This window comes from Halyomorpha halys, unplaced genomic scaffold (genome assembly GCF_000696795.3).
Source record: "Halyomorpha halys isolate HHAL.00 unplaced genomic scaffold, Hhal_1.1 Scaffold172.1, whole genome shotgun sequence".
Lineage (NCBI taxonomy): Eukaryota > Metazoa > Arthropoda > Insecta > Hemiptera > Pentatomidae > Halyomorpha > Halyomorpha halys.
This window is the reverse complement of record NW_027113242.1, coordinates 646,424-667,828: the sequence shown is the minus strand read 5'-3', so window position 1 is coordinate 667,828 and position 21,405 is coordinate 646,424. Positions and strand designations below refer to the sequence as shown.

General features: G+C 31.8%; 1 long non-coding RNA gene across 1 annotated transcript in view; it reads left to right on the top strand.

Moving 5' to 3' along the window:
• Positions 1-12,105: 12,105 nt before the first annotated feature.
• The window catches only part of LOC136796615 (uncharacterized), an 11,984-nt gene continuing 2,684 nt past the window's right edge, over positions 12,106-21,405 (top strand). The window contains exons 1-2 of the long non-coding RNA XR_010844364.1: positions 12,106-12,143; positions 13,977-14,140. This is a non-coding gene — a long non-coding RNA (uncharacterized lncRNA). The remainder of the gene's footprint in view (positions 12,144-13,976; positions 14,141-21,405) is intronic.

Genomic DNA, 21,405 nt, shown 5'->3' with positions numbered 1-21,405 from the left:
ATATATATGTTCATTGATAAGCAGAAAAGTCTCGGAGTTAAACTCCCACCTTCAACACTAATTAAATACAATTGGGATACCTGAAGTAAGACACGAACAGATCCCGATGTAGACAAATGGTTCGAGACCAATTTATTTGTTTACGCCATGGTATTTGCAGTAAACCATGACATTACTGCAAATACCATGGCGTAAACATTATGTGACTACCTCCGTAACAGAAACTGTGAAAGTGGACCTATAATTAATTTAAGTCAAAATTAATTTAATTAAATCCCAATGAAAAGAGTCTGCATACGAAGTTATTGACAATTTTTACATAGCAACCAGCCAACGAAAATATAACACTTGCAGTGCAACAAACTTTCACTCACAATACAAAAAGGTAAAAGAAAAATTGAGTTATAGTTCTGATTTATGAACCAAATTATTTCATATACGGCCAGTTAGAATATGAAATTATTTCGTATCAATCCGGGGATAGAAATAATTTGAATTCAGTAATCATCCATTACCACGAGACACCGCACAACACAAATAGCCTTTGGCCGTGCGTTATAAATTGGCTTGGAGGAAATCCATTAACTGGGCCACAATTAGTCGACCGAAACCAAAATTTCAATTAGCAGTTAAAACTATTATTTATAACCATGAATAACAATTATAACTTATTTTATTTTTATTTATTGAGTAAAATGATAACATTACTAATGTCTGAATGTAATACTAACTATAGCAATAAAATAAAAATTCAAAATTTATTGTGTAGTGTTATATTGTGTACATTCATTCAGAAATTGGTAATATAGATCAGAGAGCACATTTAGACCATACTTACAGTAATATGTAAATTAAACGAAAACAAAAAATACAGAAATAATTATAGTGCGAAAAATCACACTGGGGCTCGGGAATCTCTTCCTCACCTCGACCCAGTTGGATCTCTAGGGAATTACCCCACTTTTCCACTAGATATCCCATATGAATCCTATGCTTCGGAAGGAAAGAGCACATTCACACAGAATATCCTGTGCCTTTTCTTAGTCTTCCATACCTTTTCTTAGGTTTCAATGTCCAGTATGTTTCCTTTTCTTTATATTCCTAGAAGTCAACTACCTTCCTGATTGCACTTCTAGATATGTTGCAATATGGCTCAGATTTCTGATTCCTTCCTTAGTAGGGTGCTGCCATCTCATTTCCTTCTATCCCATCATGTCCTTGGATGGTTAGGCAGAGGCAATAAACTGACCTTAATGTGGTAGTTTATTAGTTCTGGCTAATTTCTTTAGTCTTTCCAGGCAATTCCAGACTAGCCCTGACTTACTAGTATGAGATATTATTGCCTTTAAAGCAGCCTGGCTGTCTGATATTATATTAATGTTTTTTTCCTTTTGGATTATTATTAATATTTTATATCCACCATTTTGGGTTTAGTGGCCTCTAAAAAAAAAAAGATATTTAGTATATGGTCAAGTAAAAGATTGACTGTTTGGGAGTGTTATATTATTTACATAAGACAAGTTTTACTCCCTACCCCCCCAAGAGAACTCTCGCATCTAGTTTTGTTTCCTTTTTCTCTACAACTCATTCGAAACGTACTTTAAAAATACTTTTTTATTTATTAATAGATATTACAATCTGCCACACAGTTGTGGGCAATAGGTAATAGTGATGAATGATCTCATACATACTAAAATAAATTAAATAAATGAAAAAAAAAAACTCTTAAAATATATACAAATAGAAGAATAAACAAAATGAACATAATCAAACTATATGCATGAAAAATAAATAAATAAAATAACATAATGATAAAATAATATAGTCTCTAGTCACATTTACATTCTAATATACAATATTTACACAATCGACCTGAGTATCCCTGAGCCCACTCTATCCCCCACGTGTGAGGTATAAAGCAGAGCTCAAAAGATCCCAGCGCATCCTTCTCGCCGCATCGCTGATAGTGAGTCAGTGGAGGCTGAGAAAGTGCGCTAAAGCCGCAAACACTCAACTTGAGTGGATAATCTGACCATTGTCAGAACTCCAATTGTCCATTTTTATTTTAATAAGTCTCTTGGCCACTGCCGTTTCAACCTTCTAGTTGGGCTGTAGGGATGGGTGGAACTAGATAAGGTTTGAACCAAAGGATTAGGATGGTTGGAAAGGTTTATATAGAATTTTGAGAATATGGTTGGTATGAGGTCAAGGACAAAAGGGATATGTAGGTCATGGTGTAGCGTTCTGTTGGAAACGTAATAGGGTGCATTAACTATGGGTCTAAGGATTTTGGATTGAAAGGATTCAAAGTTCAAGTCCGAAGGTCCAGATAGGTCGGAGTATAGTCTTATAAATTAGTAGTTTGTTTTCTAGTGAGAGATGAAAGATCCGGCTGAGCAGTCGGTATAGTTGGCTGAATCTTCTGTTGAGTTCTTGTCTTTTAAGTCTATGTTGGTTTTATGTTGGTTCCAGGTGAGTCTTTTGTAATTCGAAACACAAACGATATCATGTCCATTCTTGTAAACTACATATTATCAAGAAAGTCTTATTAACACATACAATTAGTAAAACTGCATAATTTATTATTACTATCAGTTTTAAGTAACACTTTTCGTAATAAGTAATTACGCTGCCCCACTGGAAAATATCACAGTCAAGATTTATCGAACCAAGGCCAAACTATAGTCAATCAGGTTATGATATTTTAGCTCAGAAATGGCGAATGAAACGTAAATTATATATAACTATATAAGCGCTTTATTATTTTTTTAGTTTTTTCACCTCTAGGAGAGGTCCCTACACACCGCTGGGCACGCCCATGTATCAAACCCTAAACTTATACTAATCTGAAATGTACCTCATAGGAATGCCGTAAATGAATTGATGTTTTATCCGGGCAACGAATTTGGTCATCTTGGTTATAAGTAAAAATTGGTTAAGACTTAAGCACAAAATTTAGCATTTATTCTTATATAAGCACACACGAACAGTTTTTTTTCAGTATATTGAGTACGACTTGTTCCAAAATATTCACGGTATCTAGTTCAATAATTTGAGCCATCGCAAATAAAAATTTGATAAGCTTGGAAACAAAATTTGATAAGCATACCATAACACTCTGGAACCTGTCTTTAAAATCTTAAAAACGATCCATTTTTCGGTTTTAAAAGTATGTCCGTTATTTTCTTAGCGGTTTTAATTAAACCCGCTAATTCATTGTAAAAAAAATCTATCAATGAACTGCTTACAGAGACTGGTCAGTCAATACCTCATGACACGAAGGCAGGGAAGTTAAGAGGGCGGAACTCTGTAAGCAATCTATCTGGATGTGTCTACACAACAAAAATTGCCAGATACCACGTTAGGCAGAAAACGAATGCAGCAAACTGGAAAGTAGTAGAGAAAGACAAGCAGGCGTGGAGTATGCTGGTAAGGGCTGGTAAGGGCTGCCAAAGATCTACAAGGTCTTGGGGATAGCCCAATTATGGGATCACAGGAATTAACTGCACTAAAAACGCAAATAGTTAAGTCATTTCTTTGTAACTAAACTTTTATGATTAGCATCGCATAAACGTTTATAAAATATTACAATGATTATTGGAGGATTCGGAGCTTAAATCTTCTCAACTAATTATAAAAAGATCCTACTCTCCGAAATTTAATATTTTGATAATTTTTCGACGGTGTGGTGGTGGATAGTTTCATGCACTTATTCCAACAACCTTGAAAGAGTGTTTATTTTCCTTATGTTTCTTCAAAGTGGAGTAATCCAGTATAAACTATCCTAACTGTATAGTAAAATTGGTATAAGAAAAATAATAAAACTTTTATCCTAGTTCTGCGAAGTGAGTGCTTGGAGTACCTTCATAATTTATTCCAGTGAGGTTAGGTCTGGGACGTGGAACTTAGCCTCGTTACGGTAATTGAGTTGAAAAAAGAGCAGAGGTCCAGTCTAGAAGCTTGAAATTCTGCCAACTCCTAACTCAGTTCCACTCGGCAGTTCACTCAGTGAAATCGGCATTAGTCACGGATTTAATATTACTATTAAGTCTAATTTACATGTGGCAGATATCTGTCTTAGTACTACCAGGAGTGTGCGGCAGTACTACTGTGCTTATTTACACGCTGACAAAGAATTATTAACCCCATTAACAGTTCGAATTAGTGAATGAATGATAAAAATGACAATTAAATTATAAAAACAAAATCCTTCGTAAAATCCTCAATTCTCCTTATTTTTTTTACTAATTAAACCATCCATAAAGACCTAAATGTTCCTTACGTAATCGATCTAGCCCGAACCCGATATCATTCCTTCCATAATAAACTCCCTAACCTCCCAAACCCACTAGTTTCTAACCTTGCTTCCTCTTCCATTCCTGGCAATCCTCCGAGGTGCCTGAAAAGAAGATGGCCTCGTGACCTTATATTGTAAAATCTTTTTAGAGTTCCACTACTGGGTAGTTCCTCTACATCCTATATCATATCATTATCATTATGTCATTATGATCAAATTTGCTTGTTGTATTTTTTATACAGTTATAAATATCAATAAATAAATAAAAAAAATTATAAAAACAAGTGCTTCCATAGACATACAAAAAAAAGGCAGTATACAACTTAATGAATTAACTAATAATATAAATGTTATTTATAATTATTATCAAATAAATAGTTTAATTACAGTTTGAGTTATTTAGACCGCACAAGGATCATTTTTTTACGTAATAAATTATATATTAGTTGAGTGGCGAAGTGCTTGAAAAAGATCATTTTTAAGTATCTATGATTTTGTCCAAAACTGTTTTTATCTAATTCCAGATAGGCCTAGGTCAAAATGTCATTTCATTTTCGTTCTACAATAAAATTGTCTAAATCAATGATTCCCTGCGGCTACACTTAATTTATTTAGTTAACCTACAATGCAGCCTTTTGATTTATAACAGTTGCCAGTTTTTTTATTAATAATGATTTGGCCCTGTGGATGAAATTTGAAATGAATTTAGAAAAGGCACTTTATTGCTTCTTCTAATAAATTATGATTCACTGATTGAAAATTGCTTTAGTTTTATTGTAAATATAATATTATAGATATTACTCACTGTAGCTGTGCGTAATTAATAGATAGAAAAAAAAGGAAACATTAATAAAAACAGAAAAACGTAATAATTATAAAGTTCAGCCAACATTTCATATAAGTTTTTGACAACACTAGCGTGACCTACCGACAGTTATTTTAGTTTCATCTAACGTTGGTAACCTAGTTAACAAAACTGTAGGCCAGAAACAGGTAGCTGAGTTACTGGAGTTGCACAAAACCCCAGGACAAATCTAAATTATACAAATCTTATACTGTATATTGCTGCAACCAACACTTAAAGAATACTAGTAAAATAATATTATTAAAATTAATCGTAAGGAAGTTACACTTATCGTACTAATAATAAATAGTAGAGTAATAATATTTGAGATGGTGAAATAGTATAGAGTTATTGAATAGCAAAATATCACAGGCTCATATTACTTGAACCATAAATTATATTGAAAATAGACTAAAAGCGATTTCTCCACCGACGAAAGGTAATAATGGGCAAAAGGAAGCCGAAATAACCGACCTCACCCTACGATACCTGATACTGTGGAGGGTCCCAACAAATGAGAACAGAGGATATATCTTTTCCGAATATATTTCTCATAATAGATTTTACTATATTACATCACCTAGCTTTATATATATTCAATGCAATAATATTATTCGGCTTAACAGCTATCATCTGTAGTTTCCAATATTTAAAATAAGACCAACAATAAGGGTCAATGTGGATATGATAATAAAATATAAAATTATGTGTAAACAAATAAAATTTAATTATCTAATATAAATAAAGAAATAATAATAACGAAAACAAATATATGTGAGTGTACATATTTATATGTAAGAATACACTGTCAGAATATGTACACTCGTAAAAATACAATGTCTTTTAGAAAATGAGGAGTTCGCAATTTCGGATATATTTTAGGACACACAGCAGTGATAGGTTTTTCTACAAACACACAAACATTGGCATATTAATTTTTTTTTAGTTTGAGCTACTTCTGATCCTTCTTCGATGAAGAATTCTCTTTTAGGTAGTGCCTTTACGATCTCATAGGGCGGGTTTATGACGAAATATCTCAGAATGAAAGAGGGCCGTAAGAACGAGACAAAAAATAAACCAAAAAAATGACTCCCAGTAGAAAGAAAAGAGACAAAAAATAACGCAATAAAAACCGGAATATATTTTTTTATATATAAATATTCCATCATTCCATTAGAAGTTGGTCGGTGAGGGGAGGGTGAGTGGTCAGCAAAAATACACAAAATGGCTGTTGCGGCCAACATATCTTTATTTTACTATATGGTTGTTAATATTTATACAGCAAATGAACAGATGACTTCTTACCGTCTCGTTGTGTGTATATAAATCGTCTCAAGTGTCACCTCACTGCATTCTGGCCATTTTCGTTGTCTTAATTATTTTCGTCAAGGGCGGACGTACGTTTGTCGATTTACCTCCACGTAGACATAACCAACCTATCCACAGTGGGGCCTCATCAATCACTGGTGCTAAAAAAACATTTTTTTCTATCTCTTTTGTTTAACCTTATGATAAGTTTTTAATAGTTTAAGCTTGCTTTGATCTTTTTTTTCTAGCTTATATTTTTACGCTTTACTATGTTCAATTACTCAAAATATAACAATAACAACATTCCGCAGTTTATTTCTTTTATTTTCAGTTCTATTCACGGTCGGGCTAGCAAAGGTTCCTTTTGAACACCTTTGAAGACCACCATAATAATGTCTATAAACTTTTAAATCCAATTTTCTACTTTATATTTTTTCTTTCTTTCTTTCATTGTTTTTTTACCAGTAATAGTTTCCGCTTGGCTTAACGTATTTTGTTATTTAGGACTCACTCACTTCAGACAGAACCTGTACCTAGCAAGTAAGTCTCTCTGCTTTTTTAAAATTTCTACCTTTTTTCCCGTTTTTCCATATTTCTTCTCCCTTATTCCTTCTTATTCACTTTTCCGGGAATTTTATATTTATTTTAGCTTATTATTTTTATCTTTACGATCCAAAATCTTTGATGCTCCTTATTAGGCTACAAATAAACTCGTCCACTAAGACCTTAACATTTGTTAATCTTTGAATTAAAAATTTTGTTTTTAACAAAACATTTATTTTAACAAAAATTTAAAAATTTGTTAATGTTTGAAGTACCACCAATGGGTGATTCCTTCCCGAGATTTTGAAGTGTAAATGAAACATACAACATACTTACTTATTGTATTTATTACTTGTACAGTTGTAAATCACATTAAATAAATAAATAAAAAAAAAAAAATTGGTCCGCAGAAATAAAGTAAATTTTTGGTAAACTAACTAAATAATGACTGAAATTTCTTCCTGCACCCTTGGTGTTGTATCAGTAACACCCTTATATATATTGGTAGGAGTAGAAATCAATAATTAATACGAAGATTGAAAAATATATAAATTTAGATAATTGAGAGTAGGGCTAGCTCCCTCGATGACAAACAACTATTTACATTGAGACTGAAATATTTAGTTGATTTATTTGTTTTCACAGCATTCCCCAGCCTGAATTCAGGAGAACATCGGAATTAGCAACGGAGTAAACACTAAATGAATAGAAGTATTTGTTAACAGAACAGTACATCATTATTATTGTGAAATTCCCAAGCTTCAGTTTTTTTTTTTTTAAAGCAATATTCCATGAAAAATCTATGAAAAAACATGAGTAGTGAATTTATTGTGAGAAGATATCACGTATGGAGATGTACAGATATCACTCAAATTAAAGCTAGTTTATGTAGTTTATGATATTTATCTTTGTAGGTGTAGTAGTTTTCATGATATTTGTTAAAATAAATAGAGTTCTAGTTGTTCGAACAAAATTTCATAAGAAAAATTCATATTAATATTTAAACAACAGAAAACTACTACCTTTTTTATTGAAAAATAAAAATATATTTAGATAATTGAGAATAGCAATATTAAGCATGACAAACAACAATTTACATTCAGAAAAAAATATTCACTTGATTTATTTATTTTCAGTCTGAATTAAGGAGCACGTCGGATTTAGCAACTGAGTAAACACAGTACTTCATTATTATTGTGTAAAAGTCCAATTATACATTTTTACATTTTTAAACATAGCAACACATAGAGTATAATTATATAGTTTTCTCTTTTAATATCATAAATTAAATCTCATCAAATCACCTTTACCTTTCGTCGTAAACCTACCGATTGCCCTACAGTATCTTTTAATAATGTTAATCTTACCCCTGTCGAACAGATCCGCTATCTTGGACTACATCTGGACAAACGACTAAGCTGGAATCCTTACACCAGACTGAAAAGACAGGAAACTGCACGTCGATGTCGACTATTGCAGCACTTACTAGACAAACGGTCTAAACTTTCCAATTCATTACAAAAGACTGATCTACATGACTGTAATAAGGCCAATCTGGATATATAAAGTTGAGCTTTGGGGCTCCACTAAACCTTCGAATTCCTCTCATATCCAATCATTGCGATCCGAAATCCTTCGTAAAATCCTCAATATTCCTTACTTTTTCACAAATAAAATCATACATAGAGATCTTAATGTTCCATTTGTAACCGATCTAGCCCGAACCAGATATCATACCTTACATAACAAACTCCAAAACCACCCACTGGTTTCTAACCTTGCTTCCTATTCCATTCTTGACAATCCTCCGAGGCGCCTGAAAAGAAGATGACCAAAAGACCTGCTAATATAAAACGTCATTAGAGTGCTACCAATGGGTAGTTTCTCTACACGCCTGTAAAACTCCAATTTAACTGAGATCAAATTTACTAAATGTATTATAATATAAAGATGTGAATAGCAATAAATAAAAAAAAATATCATAAATAAAAATAGAAAAGAAAAAAATAAAATAAAAAAGAAGAAAATAAAATATATTTGTTGCAAATAATTTAAAATAATTATGTAAAAAAAATATTTCATGTATAATATAATTTCAGTACTGTAAATAAATATTCCTTACAAAATTCATTCACATTTTCTTTTATTCCATCTTGAAAAATAAATAAATAAATAGAGACTTATACAATAGTACAGGTAGGCTCTAGAACCCACTGGGCTGACCACAGCTACAGTAACAGAATATATAATTATCTGCTACAGATCCTGCTTCGTTCATTTCATATATACATACCTAATAAAAATAATAGCAAAGCATAATACAAATTCAGTATTTATAATTAGATTATTTAAAATCACAATAAATTCTGTATTTGTTAATAACTAACCCAATAAATATTTTAATTATAGTTTAGAAAATAACAAAACATTATACAGTGCTTTGAAATATTTATATATTTTCTATAAAAGAAAAGGATCTGCCTTTGATGATGTTTACTTCCTAAAGACTTTTTAAAATTCATAAGCTATTCTTGAAAGGCTCTCTCTATATTACAATGGAGCCACTGCCGTTAGAGTGGCGTTAAAAAAATCTATTCACCTTTAACCTCTCTCTGATTTTTAAATTTAATGAATGAATTTCACAAGCACTTAGTAATTTAATTAACGATAATTAATTTATAAAACAATATAATAATACTGTAAAATATAAATTAATATTTAGTAATGATTTTCAACCAAAACTTTCGTTCATCTTTGGTTCGTTAGAGACCATGATGGACAAGCGCGTTGAGGGAGAGTTTAAATAAGTGAGGGTTCGTTTACCACCTGGGTCAGTGTATATTTATTTTGTAAAAATCACGCGAAATTAATAAGAGGGATGCGCGCTGTGTCTAATACCTATTTCAATCAATTTTTTTTTTATTGATTATACATTCAGTGAAAATGATTTGTATCCTCAGTTTCAAAAACTGATTGATATTAAAGACATTCATCCAACTTGTGTTAAAGTATTATTTCCTAAAGTAATGTTATCAGATTTTCATTGATAGGTTTTGTGAAATATGTGCTGTATCGATTTCATTTTACTTAAAGCAAAATAGAAAATTTAAATAAATTTTCTGGCATTGTCTTTAGAGTGATAATTAAAAGCTAAAAAAGCCTGAAACGAAACGAAAAATAGGCTTCGCTACTTTGAATACCACTTAAACACATGAGCACAGATTACATGAATACCACATAATGAAGGTTTTTCAACTAAAAAATTTATTTTCAGAGTAGCTTAACCTATTTCTCACCAGAGATTTGCGTTTAAGCATCAATGTTGTTAATTTTATTTAATGACTTGTTTTATAATTATGAGAGATATTTGACCGTGAATGATAAATGAGGTGAAGATTGGGGGTGCGGTCAATGAAAAACACAAATAAGTATAATTAACTTATTTTAATGTCCCGACGTTTCGGCTAGAGTTTCTAGCCTTCTTCAGGGCTAAAAACAAAACAAGATAACAACCACAGTAAGTATAGAAAAATATAAAAAGAAAGTATAAACAGAATAATTTTACACATACAATGAATAATTTTACAAAATAGAATTAATAAAATGAAGTGATGAGAGAAGCGGGAAATAAAATGTATAGATAGGTAATTGAAAGAGCGGGTACAATAACTACAAGTTATTGTATGTATACATTTTATTTCCCGCTTCTCTCATCACTTCATTTTATTAATTCTATTTTGTAAAATTATTCATTGTATGTGTAAAATTATTCTGTTTATACTTTCTTTTTATATTTTTCTATACTTACTGTGGTTGTTATCTTGTTTTGTTTTTAGCCCTGAAGAAGGCTAGAAACTCTAGCCGAAACGTCGGCACATTAAAATAAGTTAATCATACTTATTTGTGTTTTTCATTGACCGCACCCCCAACCATCTTCACCTCATGACTTGTTTTAATTTATTAATGTCAAATATAGGTAGAATATGGCTAATAAAATAGGGTCAGGTTAAAACTGAGTAGACTATATGAAACGATGTGCTTTAAAATTAATAAATTGACAGAATTTAATTGAAATTATACTAAATAAAAAAAAGAAAATTAAGATGTAAATAAAAATAAAATATTAAAAAAAAAAGGAAAGAAACAATTTTTTTCCATGTAAAATTCTGCTGATCATTGATATATGGTAGATTTATTCTTTATTTAATTTTACCCATTAAAAGTCCCCAAAACAGTTTGTGTTAAATTTTATTCAATGGACTTATCGCAACGTGCTGTAATTTAATTATTCTGTTACAATAAATATTTACTATTCATAGATGACTAATCATTCATCATTATATAGCAGTATACAGGCATGTGTATATTTATATTATTTTTTTAAAGTATATATTGATTAAAAACTTCATGATTCAGGACTGATATTAAATAACTAAAAAAACATACTAAAGAGGTTTTGTTAATTGATAACGATGATAAAGACAGATTTTTTTTTTAGAAATTATACTTTTTATTTATTGATAAATATTACAATCTGCCACACAGTTGTGGGCAATAGATAATAGTGATGAATGATCACATTCATACTAAAATAAAATAAAAGAAATGAATGAATGAATGAAAAAAAACTCACTTAAAATATATACAAACAGAAGAATAAACAAAATGAGTATAATCAAACTATATGTATGAAAAAAATAACAATGATAAAATAATATAATCTCTAGTCACAGAAGGCAGATCTAAGGATTCATAATATACAAATAAAGTAAGACGAAACATCTAATTCATAGCATCCAACAGAATTATTAATTAGACAGATAAAAAAAAATTTAATTCAAAAAATTGTTTTCCATATTTTTCTGTCCTTTAACCCTTATGATAAGGGCTATTAATAAAATATTCTAAAAGGTTCTGCCAAGAGGACAGATTTTTTTATTATAAAGAACATTTTTTAAAGGAATATTAGAGAAGATAAGAGACTAGAACAGGTAGCATGTTTACCGATTTTTTACGGCTACGTGTTCAAGAATACAGATCAATACGTGATTGTGAATCAGCACACACTGCATCTATAAGAGGGCAATTGAGAGGTCCAACTTAGTCAGTAGGAGAGAATTTTATCAGGAAGATGTTCTGTAAATTTACAAGGTATTTATTAACCCTTATCGGTCGTTAGTTACTCCTCACGCGACAACAGTGCTTTGTCCCAGCGACCAGATATAGTCACGTGTAAAGTAATTACATCTCAATTTATCATTAGTTGAATTAAAACTATAATTACTTGTCAAAATTGATTTCTCTTCCAACCATAATTAGGAGGAATAAAAAATAACGCCTGTTTTAAAACTGTTTACTATAAATTAATTTTTCATTCGAAGATCCATATCTTTTTAACTACCAACAACGATAAAACTTAATAGAACGTCATTTAAAATAGAGTAAATTTTCTAAAATATGAGTCCCAATAGAGGAGTTTACGGTCGATAGTTTCATAAATCATTTTTTTTTCCAAATGATGAAAAAAATTTTGGCTCTGGATTATAATGACAAATATGATGAAAACTACTCAATATAGTTCAGCTAACTTAATTTGAAAAAATATATTTTTAAAAGAATACGTGTACTTTTTTTACCCGTCTAATTGACGAGTGCTCATAAATCTCTTTATATAAAAGGAAATGGTCGAATCTTTGTCAACAATAAACTTTTGAATATGTGGACCGATTTACGTGCAGTTTTTTTTTCAAGTTGTTCCCTTTCGCCGTTGGAAAGTATAAAGATAATGAAATGCCCGAATTCTGGAGTAGAAAAAAGTTATGAACGAAATTGAGTGTTTTTTAGTTTGTAGCTCAAAAATTATATGTATTTTTCCATGGTTATTATACACCAATCGATTCATTTCTTTCCGAAGAATGGGAAAAAATATTACTGGTCCTATTCAGCTATATTATATTTACAAAAAAATATAAAAACATAATGTGGCTCGCGGTAAAGTACGTCAGCAAATTTTTGTTTAGAATAGAGCATTTCATATTCGTTTTTAGTGTCGTATTAAAGTACCATATACCATTTATCTAAGAAATTAAAAATTAGAAATTTTTCAACTCGATTCCTTCAAAGGATTTCTCTGACTATTGCTCAGATAATCGTTCATGACTCCTCTTTATTTTAACCAATTCCTAGATTAATAGAACCATTGGAAATCTAAATTTCTGATTTTTCCTCCTACATCAACATAGACTCAATGACCTAATAGGGGCGAAATATGGATTTCAAATTGGGAAAAAAATCTCACGTTTTATTCTATATAACTGGTTCTAATTTGTTTAATTTGACCCGGTTTGTTACCTCTGGTGCAGTTTACCTGCACTAAACCTGGCTATGCCCTAAACCACTATCAACTTTTGTGTGGGTTGCTCGAGTAGTATTAAAATTATTTTATTTTTAGGAAGAAATCAATGGCCGACTTTTTCGAAAATTGCTATATAAAAGTTTCTCGGGATGCTAAAAATAAATATCAACTTTGTTTCACTCCTAAATCATCTTTTACCACATCTTCACAGGTCAGTCGTACGGAATTGTTTCAATATAGAATCAATATTAATACACAGTAACGTTTATTATTCAAAATCTATTCATATTTCATGTAATGTATATATATGAGAATATGATAAGACCATGATCGAAACAGTATTAACGATGATACAGCAAAGATTAGATGTTATCAAATACGTTACCATAGTTACGGTCAATTGTGTTCGTTAAATCTATACACTTCCTTAAATATAGCAATAGCAAAGTATTGCCGGGTAAGCTAGTATGTGTATGTAAAAAAGAAACGCCCGTAAACCTAGTGTTAACAAAATTATAACTAATATTAAGTGATGAAAATGCGCCCAGAATATGAATGCATATATTATTTTATTGCAAATAATATAATATTACATAAATATAATTAAAATTCAAATTTTGAACTTCCAGGGGCACCAACAGGTTGAAGAGTGTGTGGTGGTATACTGAAAGGAGCTGATGGTGAAGTTTTGATGGAAAGTCTAAATTACAAATATTAAACAAACTTAAACACTGGCTGCTAGAGTACATTAAGGTTCGAGAAACTTCAGCTCCAACACTCCTTAAATCTCAAGGTTAGTTTTAGTCCAGTTAATATAGAAACAGTCTTCATACTTTTAAAGGAAAATTGAAAAACTTTTATTTTAAAACTTTAAACTGAAATAATAATAATATTAATGAGAAGTGTTGGAACGGAAAGACGAAGGAGACAACTTGCCCCGGGTCCAGTGGCTCAAGAATATTTTATGTTCAATTATTCTTTCTTTCCTTTGTATATTCCTGAAAACTTAAGAAATATAGAAACAATAATTTTGGAATAAAAAGAGAAAGAATCTATATATTCTATTAACTATAATAAAGAATATATTTAAAATAAGGCTAAACTTTCATAGTATATGTTAAAGCAGCATTAAAAATTCATAATTTTTATTTATTATTTATAATTTTCTATAATGTTAAACCAATTGATTGAATGTAATTATTGTGATTGATAGTTGTATTGTATAGTACAAGAGCCCAAGAGGAGGAAAAAGACAGTTATTTTACCCTAAGCTTTTATTACTTTAATGAAAACCATGTAAACTAGTCAAAATAGTTGTCATGACATCATCAAAAAATTTATCCCAAAACTAGAAATTAACATTTTGTCAATTTATTATGAAAAATATCATAAATACTACTACTCCTACGAAGATAAATGTAATAAACTACTTTGCAATAAATTAAATTAGCTGTAATTTGAGTGCTAATAGATATCTGTACGTCGAATGGTTTTTGAGATATAGATTTATCAAAATAAAATCACTAACTACTGATTTTTCTGTGCGTTTCTTATAAATTGTTACATTTAAAAAGCTATATCTCAGGAACTATTGAACCTAAATAGCTCTATTAGGGCTCATATTTTAGAAAATTTACTCTGCTTTAAAATAAGTTTTTTTTCATGTTTCCAAGTGGTGTTGGTAGTTTTAAAGGAAAAGAGCTCCGAATGAAAAATTATTTTTTTTAATTTTTGAAACAGCCACTATTTTTTATTCCTCCTACCTCTACTTGGCAAACTCATCAATTTCGTATTAACTCACCGATCATTAAACTAATTAAAAATTGGGGTAAAATTACTGCCGTTTTTCACCCTGACTCTTATACTAATATGTTGTAAAAGTGGAGTTGTTTCAATTCTAAATGGTCATATTTTTCAGTTAGTAATTAATAAACACTTATTGCTCAGAATGTTGCGATCGCTAACTGTAACAAGAAATGTTTAATGGACAAATAAATCGTCTGGAGTAAAGGTGAATACACTTTCCTCATTCTCAAGTAGATGGAGGTTAGAATTGTGTATTGTGTATTAAAAAGATATGCTCATATATATTTTGAGCTCACAGCGAATATTACCAATTATTTGAATTATTTAATAGGAAATATTAAAAAATCATTTTATAGTATGAACGTTATTTTTTTCAATGCTTTTATTGTTAATAATCATAGATCAAGAGTCAAATTAACTATTTTATTAATACTTACAGTGTTATTCATTTTTAAAAATTCTTGTTCAATTTGTACACTACATACAACAATATTTTTCTTTATTTATTTTGGTTTGTAAACTGAAATTATTAAGTTGAATTTTTTTTATATGCATTTTTGTAAAGAAAAGTAATTTAGTTATTTATTTACTTTTTGATTATTATACGAAAACTGTCCAGAAAGAAACAGACGTTTTGAAATAAACAATTCACAAATTGAAAAAATCATTGTTTATTATATACCATATATTTGAAAGGTGCACTCTTAAGCTATTTTATTACATAATCGCCATTTAAATTTAGACATTTATCGTACCGTAGCAGAAGTTTTTTAATACCCACTCTGTAGAAAACAGCCGCCTGCAGTTTTAACCACTAGTTTAAACCTGGCGTCAGTATCAAAGCGTTGTTTACCGAGCCATCTTTTCATAGCTAGGAAGAAGTGGTGTGGTGGATTGTCAACACCTCCAAGAGTGCCCGGGTACGATTGGCCGTGTGTGGACGTGCGTTGTGAAAAAACAATACCTTGGTCCTAAGTTTTACCCGACGCTTATTTTGTATGGCGCGTTGTAACGTTTTTAGTGTTTCACAATACTTTTATGAGTTGTGTGTTGCTCCATGTTCCACAAAATCAACGGAAAGCACTCCCTTGGAGTCCCAAAACACAGTGGCCATTACCTTTCTTGCTAACAGCGTTTGCAAACACTTCCGTTGTTTCTTGAGAGAATATTTGCCTATTCCCTCTACCGCTATTTGTTTCACAGTTGACATGCTTCATCCAGGTTTCATCCCCGGTTACGATACGATCCAGATCTGCATTACCATTTTTGCTGTATTCTCGGAGAAAGGTCAGTGCTGCAGCCAGCCTCTGTTTGTTATGGTCTTCCGTTAGAGTTCCGGATCGAACTTTGTGGTAACCAAGCTTCTCCACCACAATTTGATGCACCAAACTCTGTGAAATTTGGGGAAAATGTTCCGACCGTTCTGTAATCGTGAAAAGATGGTTTTCACGAATTTTTCATTGTTTTTCCAGGTCATCAATCACAAGGCTGAGGTCCTCGTCGTGAATACTGCTACGGCCATTTTTAAAATCAATGCAGCATTGCCTCACTTGGCTTTCACTCATTATCTCCTGCCCATAAACATCACAAAGCAGACGATAAATTTCAATTGGCCTGTTATTTCGAGCCAACACAAACCGAATCACATACCACACTTCACAACTGGAGGGATTTTCCATTGCAGGGCACTTTTGTTGGCACTTTTGTCCTCAAGCTACAACAGCTGGATGCGTACTGAATGTAGGAACGTTCGGACATCAACATGGCGGCTCTTTCCCCACCCATCACCACGATAGGCCAAACGTCTGTTACTTTCTGGACAGCCCTCGTATATTAAAATTATTTATTTTCTTGTTTATTTCTATCTATTTCCATTTATTATAAATTAGTTTTACCCAACATTTCCAAAACACAAGTATCTCCGTACCACCTCCAAAGCGCATACTTTATCTTGGCAGGAGGAAAGGCTCTATTGATCCTTTCAGTTCACGTAACATTATAAAAATTTATATAAAAGTATTAATTATACTTTAAGTTATACAATTTTTTTTTTTGTTATCCCCTTCGAGGCTATTTTTGAAAGAAGACCATTATCCTATATGTGAACACCAATTCCCAGACTGGGAGAAAATTTTGTTCATTCCGTTGGACCGCTGGGATCATGCCGGTGCCGCAGTTTCGAGGTTGCTAAGTTAAAGCCTCAACACACTCTTAAACAACAATCTTCTGGACTGTATACATTTTTTAGTCAACCCTTATCGGGCTCCCTGCAAACATGGGCCCCGGGGATTCAGACTCCCCTAACCGCCCCTCTCTGGCTGCGTGTTTGCTCGCATACTAACTCCTCTCTATCTAAAATATTAAAACTAATAACAGAAGCGCCTGAGAAGGAGAATAAAGAACTCTATATACAGACTTATACTGACAAGCAACACAATACAAATCCAATAGAGATCGGATTTTCGTGCCATTGCATCTTTTACCTCCTTCCTCCAAATTCCACAGAACTTCTAATCATGGAAAAGAGATTCAAATAACACTATTTTTAATGGTGAGTTGATAATTGACCGTGGGTAATATAGGAGGAGGAGATGGATGGGGGTGCAGTTGGTAAAGAACCAAAAATATTAAAAACCTATTTATTAGTGCCAATATTTCGGCCACAGTATCAGACCTTCATATAGTTTGTTCCTTCGTAGTTCTTCAATAATGGAAATATGTTAGGTTCTAATCAGAGAAGTTTAGTTATTCATTGGAAGAAGATAGTTCACAGTGTAAAGTAGATTGTAGGAGATTAGTCCGGGTAGTGGTCAATAAAAGTATGAAAATAGTTAAAGAAAACTTTTGTTAACCAACGTTTCGCCCCACTTTTCAGGGCTTCGTCAGGTCTAAATGAAAGAACAAGATACAAATAGTTTAGAATTAACAAATATTAAAATTAAAACATTTTAAGACATTCTTTATGTTTATAAAGAATATAAAAAAGAATTAATAATAACACTATAAGGAAGTATACTTGTAGGTAGACTGGAAACGGGTTACTAATAAATATATCCAGGAGTGATAGAAGTTCTAAATATAGATCTAGACAAATAAATTGTAGGAGACTATTCATTAATTGTTCCAATCTGACAAATAAGTACCCCTATCATTATTATTCATTTTTATCAATTTTCTTAATGTTACCCTTTTACATTGCTATGTATATAGAGATTTATTCGGGATGCCAGGATAATCGCTGAAGGCAATTATCCAAAAATAAATTAATTGATTATAAATTGAGTCCTAAAAAACTATTATTAAAATGGGATTCCTTTCCAAAGGCTGTTTGTGTGTTTACCAGTTTACTAATTAAATACCTTTATATTTATAAAATGTTGTTACTACTAATTGTATAGGATAATAAAGAGTGGTATATAGGGATATATAATACTATATAAACTACATAAAGAAACTAAGTCTTTATTTACAATTTGTTATTATGCTTAAAATAATTCAAATGATTCAGATAATGGTTGCCATAAAATATAGATTATTACATTATTACTTATTTGTTAATTTATACTTATAGCTGCTGATGCCGTGGGATGTAGTGCCGTTGGTGTCTTCTGTTTCATAAGGGATGTTCAGGTCTCGCGGCCCTTCTCACGACTTCGTCTGGTCGAAGTGCATCCTCTAAGTCTGCCTCCTGACTGTGGTCCTCCCCCGTCTAAGCCTTCCTGATGAGTGTGTCCATCTGGCTGTTCTAGATTTCCTCTGTATTTTTTCCCACTTTCCTTTTGGGGCGTTACCTTATTTTTAAATCTCTTCTCTGATTGGGCATCCCCCTCCTTAGGGCCGAGAATGTGTAAAAAAGTTTGACATGTCCAGGAAGGGCCTGCAGCTGCTTAATTTGATTCCGATCCCTCGTCAAACCTGTCATTTTTGTTAGAACACTTAAAGGTTAACCAATCTAATTTTCTCAGGGGCCTCTGGTAATGTGACAAACTTAATACAGATGTTTACATGCCCGGGGACGCTAAAAGCTTCGCAGAAGGATACCCTGACCAGGTATAGGGGCAGATAACGAAACACCTTAATAATACCCAGGATTATCAAAAGACCAATACATAGCAACATATTACTATACCTCACCTATGCCATATCTACTTCACTAATCTGTTTACCTTTTGCCTTTTACTGCTTACTAATCTGCCTACCTCTTTACAGTATTTATAACTAATTTTAATGAGTACTCTCCTACAATTTATTTGTCTAGATCAATATTTAGAACTTCTACAGCACCTGGTTATATTTATTAGTAACCTGTTTCCAGTCTACCTACTTGTATACTTCCTTATAGTGTTATTATTAATTCTTTTTTTATATACTTTATAAACATAAACATAATAATGGTTTTGAAATGTTTTCTTAATTCTAAAATGTTTGTATCTTGTTGTTTTTTTTCATTTAACCCAGCTGAAGCCTTGCAAAGTGCAATTGCAAACTTTTATTCATTGATAATATTACAATGTTCCACAAATTAGGGCACTGGGTAATAGTGATTCGGAACCTGTGCGTGCAGTACTTCAGGTACCCCGATTGTATTTTAAAATGATAATTAAAATTAATAGACAAAATCGGTGTTTAAATTGTGAGACCTTTTCTAGTGATAACATGTTCATATAGTTTTCCTTTAATTCCCTGGAGGGGCAGATTATGTTAATTGAATAATTATTTTGATTATATAAGATGATTACAGAACATGGGTCCCATAGGAATTGTGGACTTATCTTGTGAGTGACGTCTTCGCCGCCGCGGTCACGTCTTCTTCGCTCTTCTCGTCCAGGTTCAGCTATTGGCGAAATGGTGAAAACTATGAAGTCTTAGCCTGGTGTCAGAAAGACGTGTCTATTCCTCAGAGGCCGGCCAGTATGTCCTGGACTCTGGCGTGATGGTAGGGGCAGGTCCTAGTTTGTATGGTGCATAGGCTGGGGTGGCATTGCATTTACAGCGTATTCGGGGTCTTCCGGTCTCCGCAGCAAGGGGGGGGGTCAGAAAATGAGACCCCCGACCCCGACTTTATACAAATTCAAAAAAAAGAACCGGAAAATTCGGATTATGTAAATCCGACAGTGATAATTAATAATTGTACACTTTCATACAAAAAACAAATAAAAAATATAAAAATAAAAATAAATAAAGTCTCTATATTTATATAAAAAGAAAAATAAATAAAATCTCTATATTTATATAAAAAGAAAAATAAATAAATAAAATGAATATAATTAAACTAAGTAAAATAAATTATATACACTATTCATGAAGGGTAGAGTAAGGCTCTTCAAGATCCCAACGCATCCTTCTCTCCTTCTCATCTTTAGCTCTTGTCTTTTAAGTCTAATGATGGTTCCAGGTGAGTCTTTAGTCTAGAATGAATCCAAGATATCGCACTGCGTCAGATCAGGGTAGAGGTATATTATTAAAAATAGCAGGTGGACAGAATCTGCGGCGGAGGGTGAAAGCCTCATACGTGCATTTCGATTCATTAATTTTTATCCGCCATTGATTGCACCATTGGTCAATCAGGGTGAGGTGTGTTTGGAGATTGGATGGGAGGGTAGAATGGCTGTATCGTTAGCAAATGTTTCCAGGAACGTAGCGCGTGTAAATCGACTTCGAAAATAATAAACTATCTCGTTCCAGATAACTGGCTCTAAAAAAAAATACTCGGGATGTTCCATAGACAAAATCATAAAAGTTTTAAAAGAAACTCCAACTGTATTCTAAATTACTTTCCTTTTTCTCATACACACCATTGTCTTTTTTTATCATTTTATTATAAGTTTAAGTGACTAAGTGTCTGTAAAATTGAAGAGCAATTTTACAGAGTTGGTTTTAAAATTTACGTCCCTATTAATATTTTTTGTGATATAGATAGCTTTTTACTCTGCTACTGTTCGTAATTTTTTTTTCTAAACCTTGGAGTTTCAGAAAATTCAAATTATGTTTCGATGGGCCAACGCTGTACTATTTTATATTTTGATAATTATTTACATGCCGTTTCATCATTGAATCCATTTTTTTTTTTAAATTATTAGTAATGTAGGTCTATTAGTAATGTTATCGATTGTAGGACTTAGGAAGCCCCATGGATCACGGGGCCCACTGCAGCAACACAACATGCATTACATACAGACTAATACTGACTTGCAGCAAAACATATATTAGATACAGACTAATACTGACTTGCAGCAAAACATATATTAGATA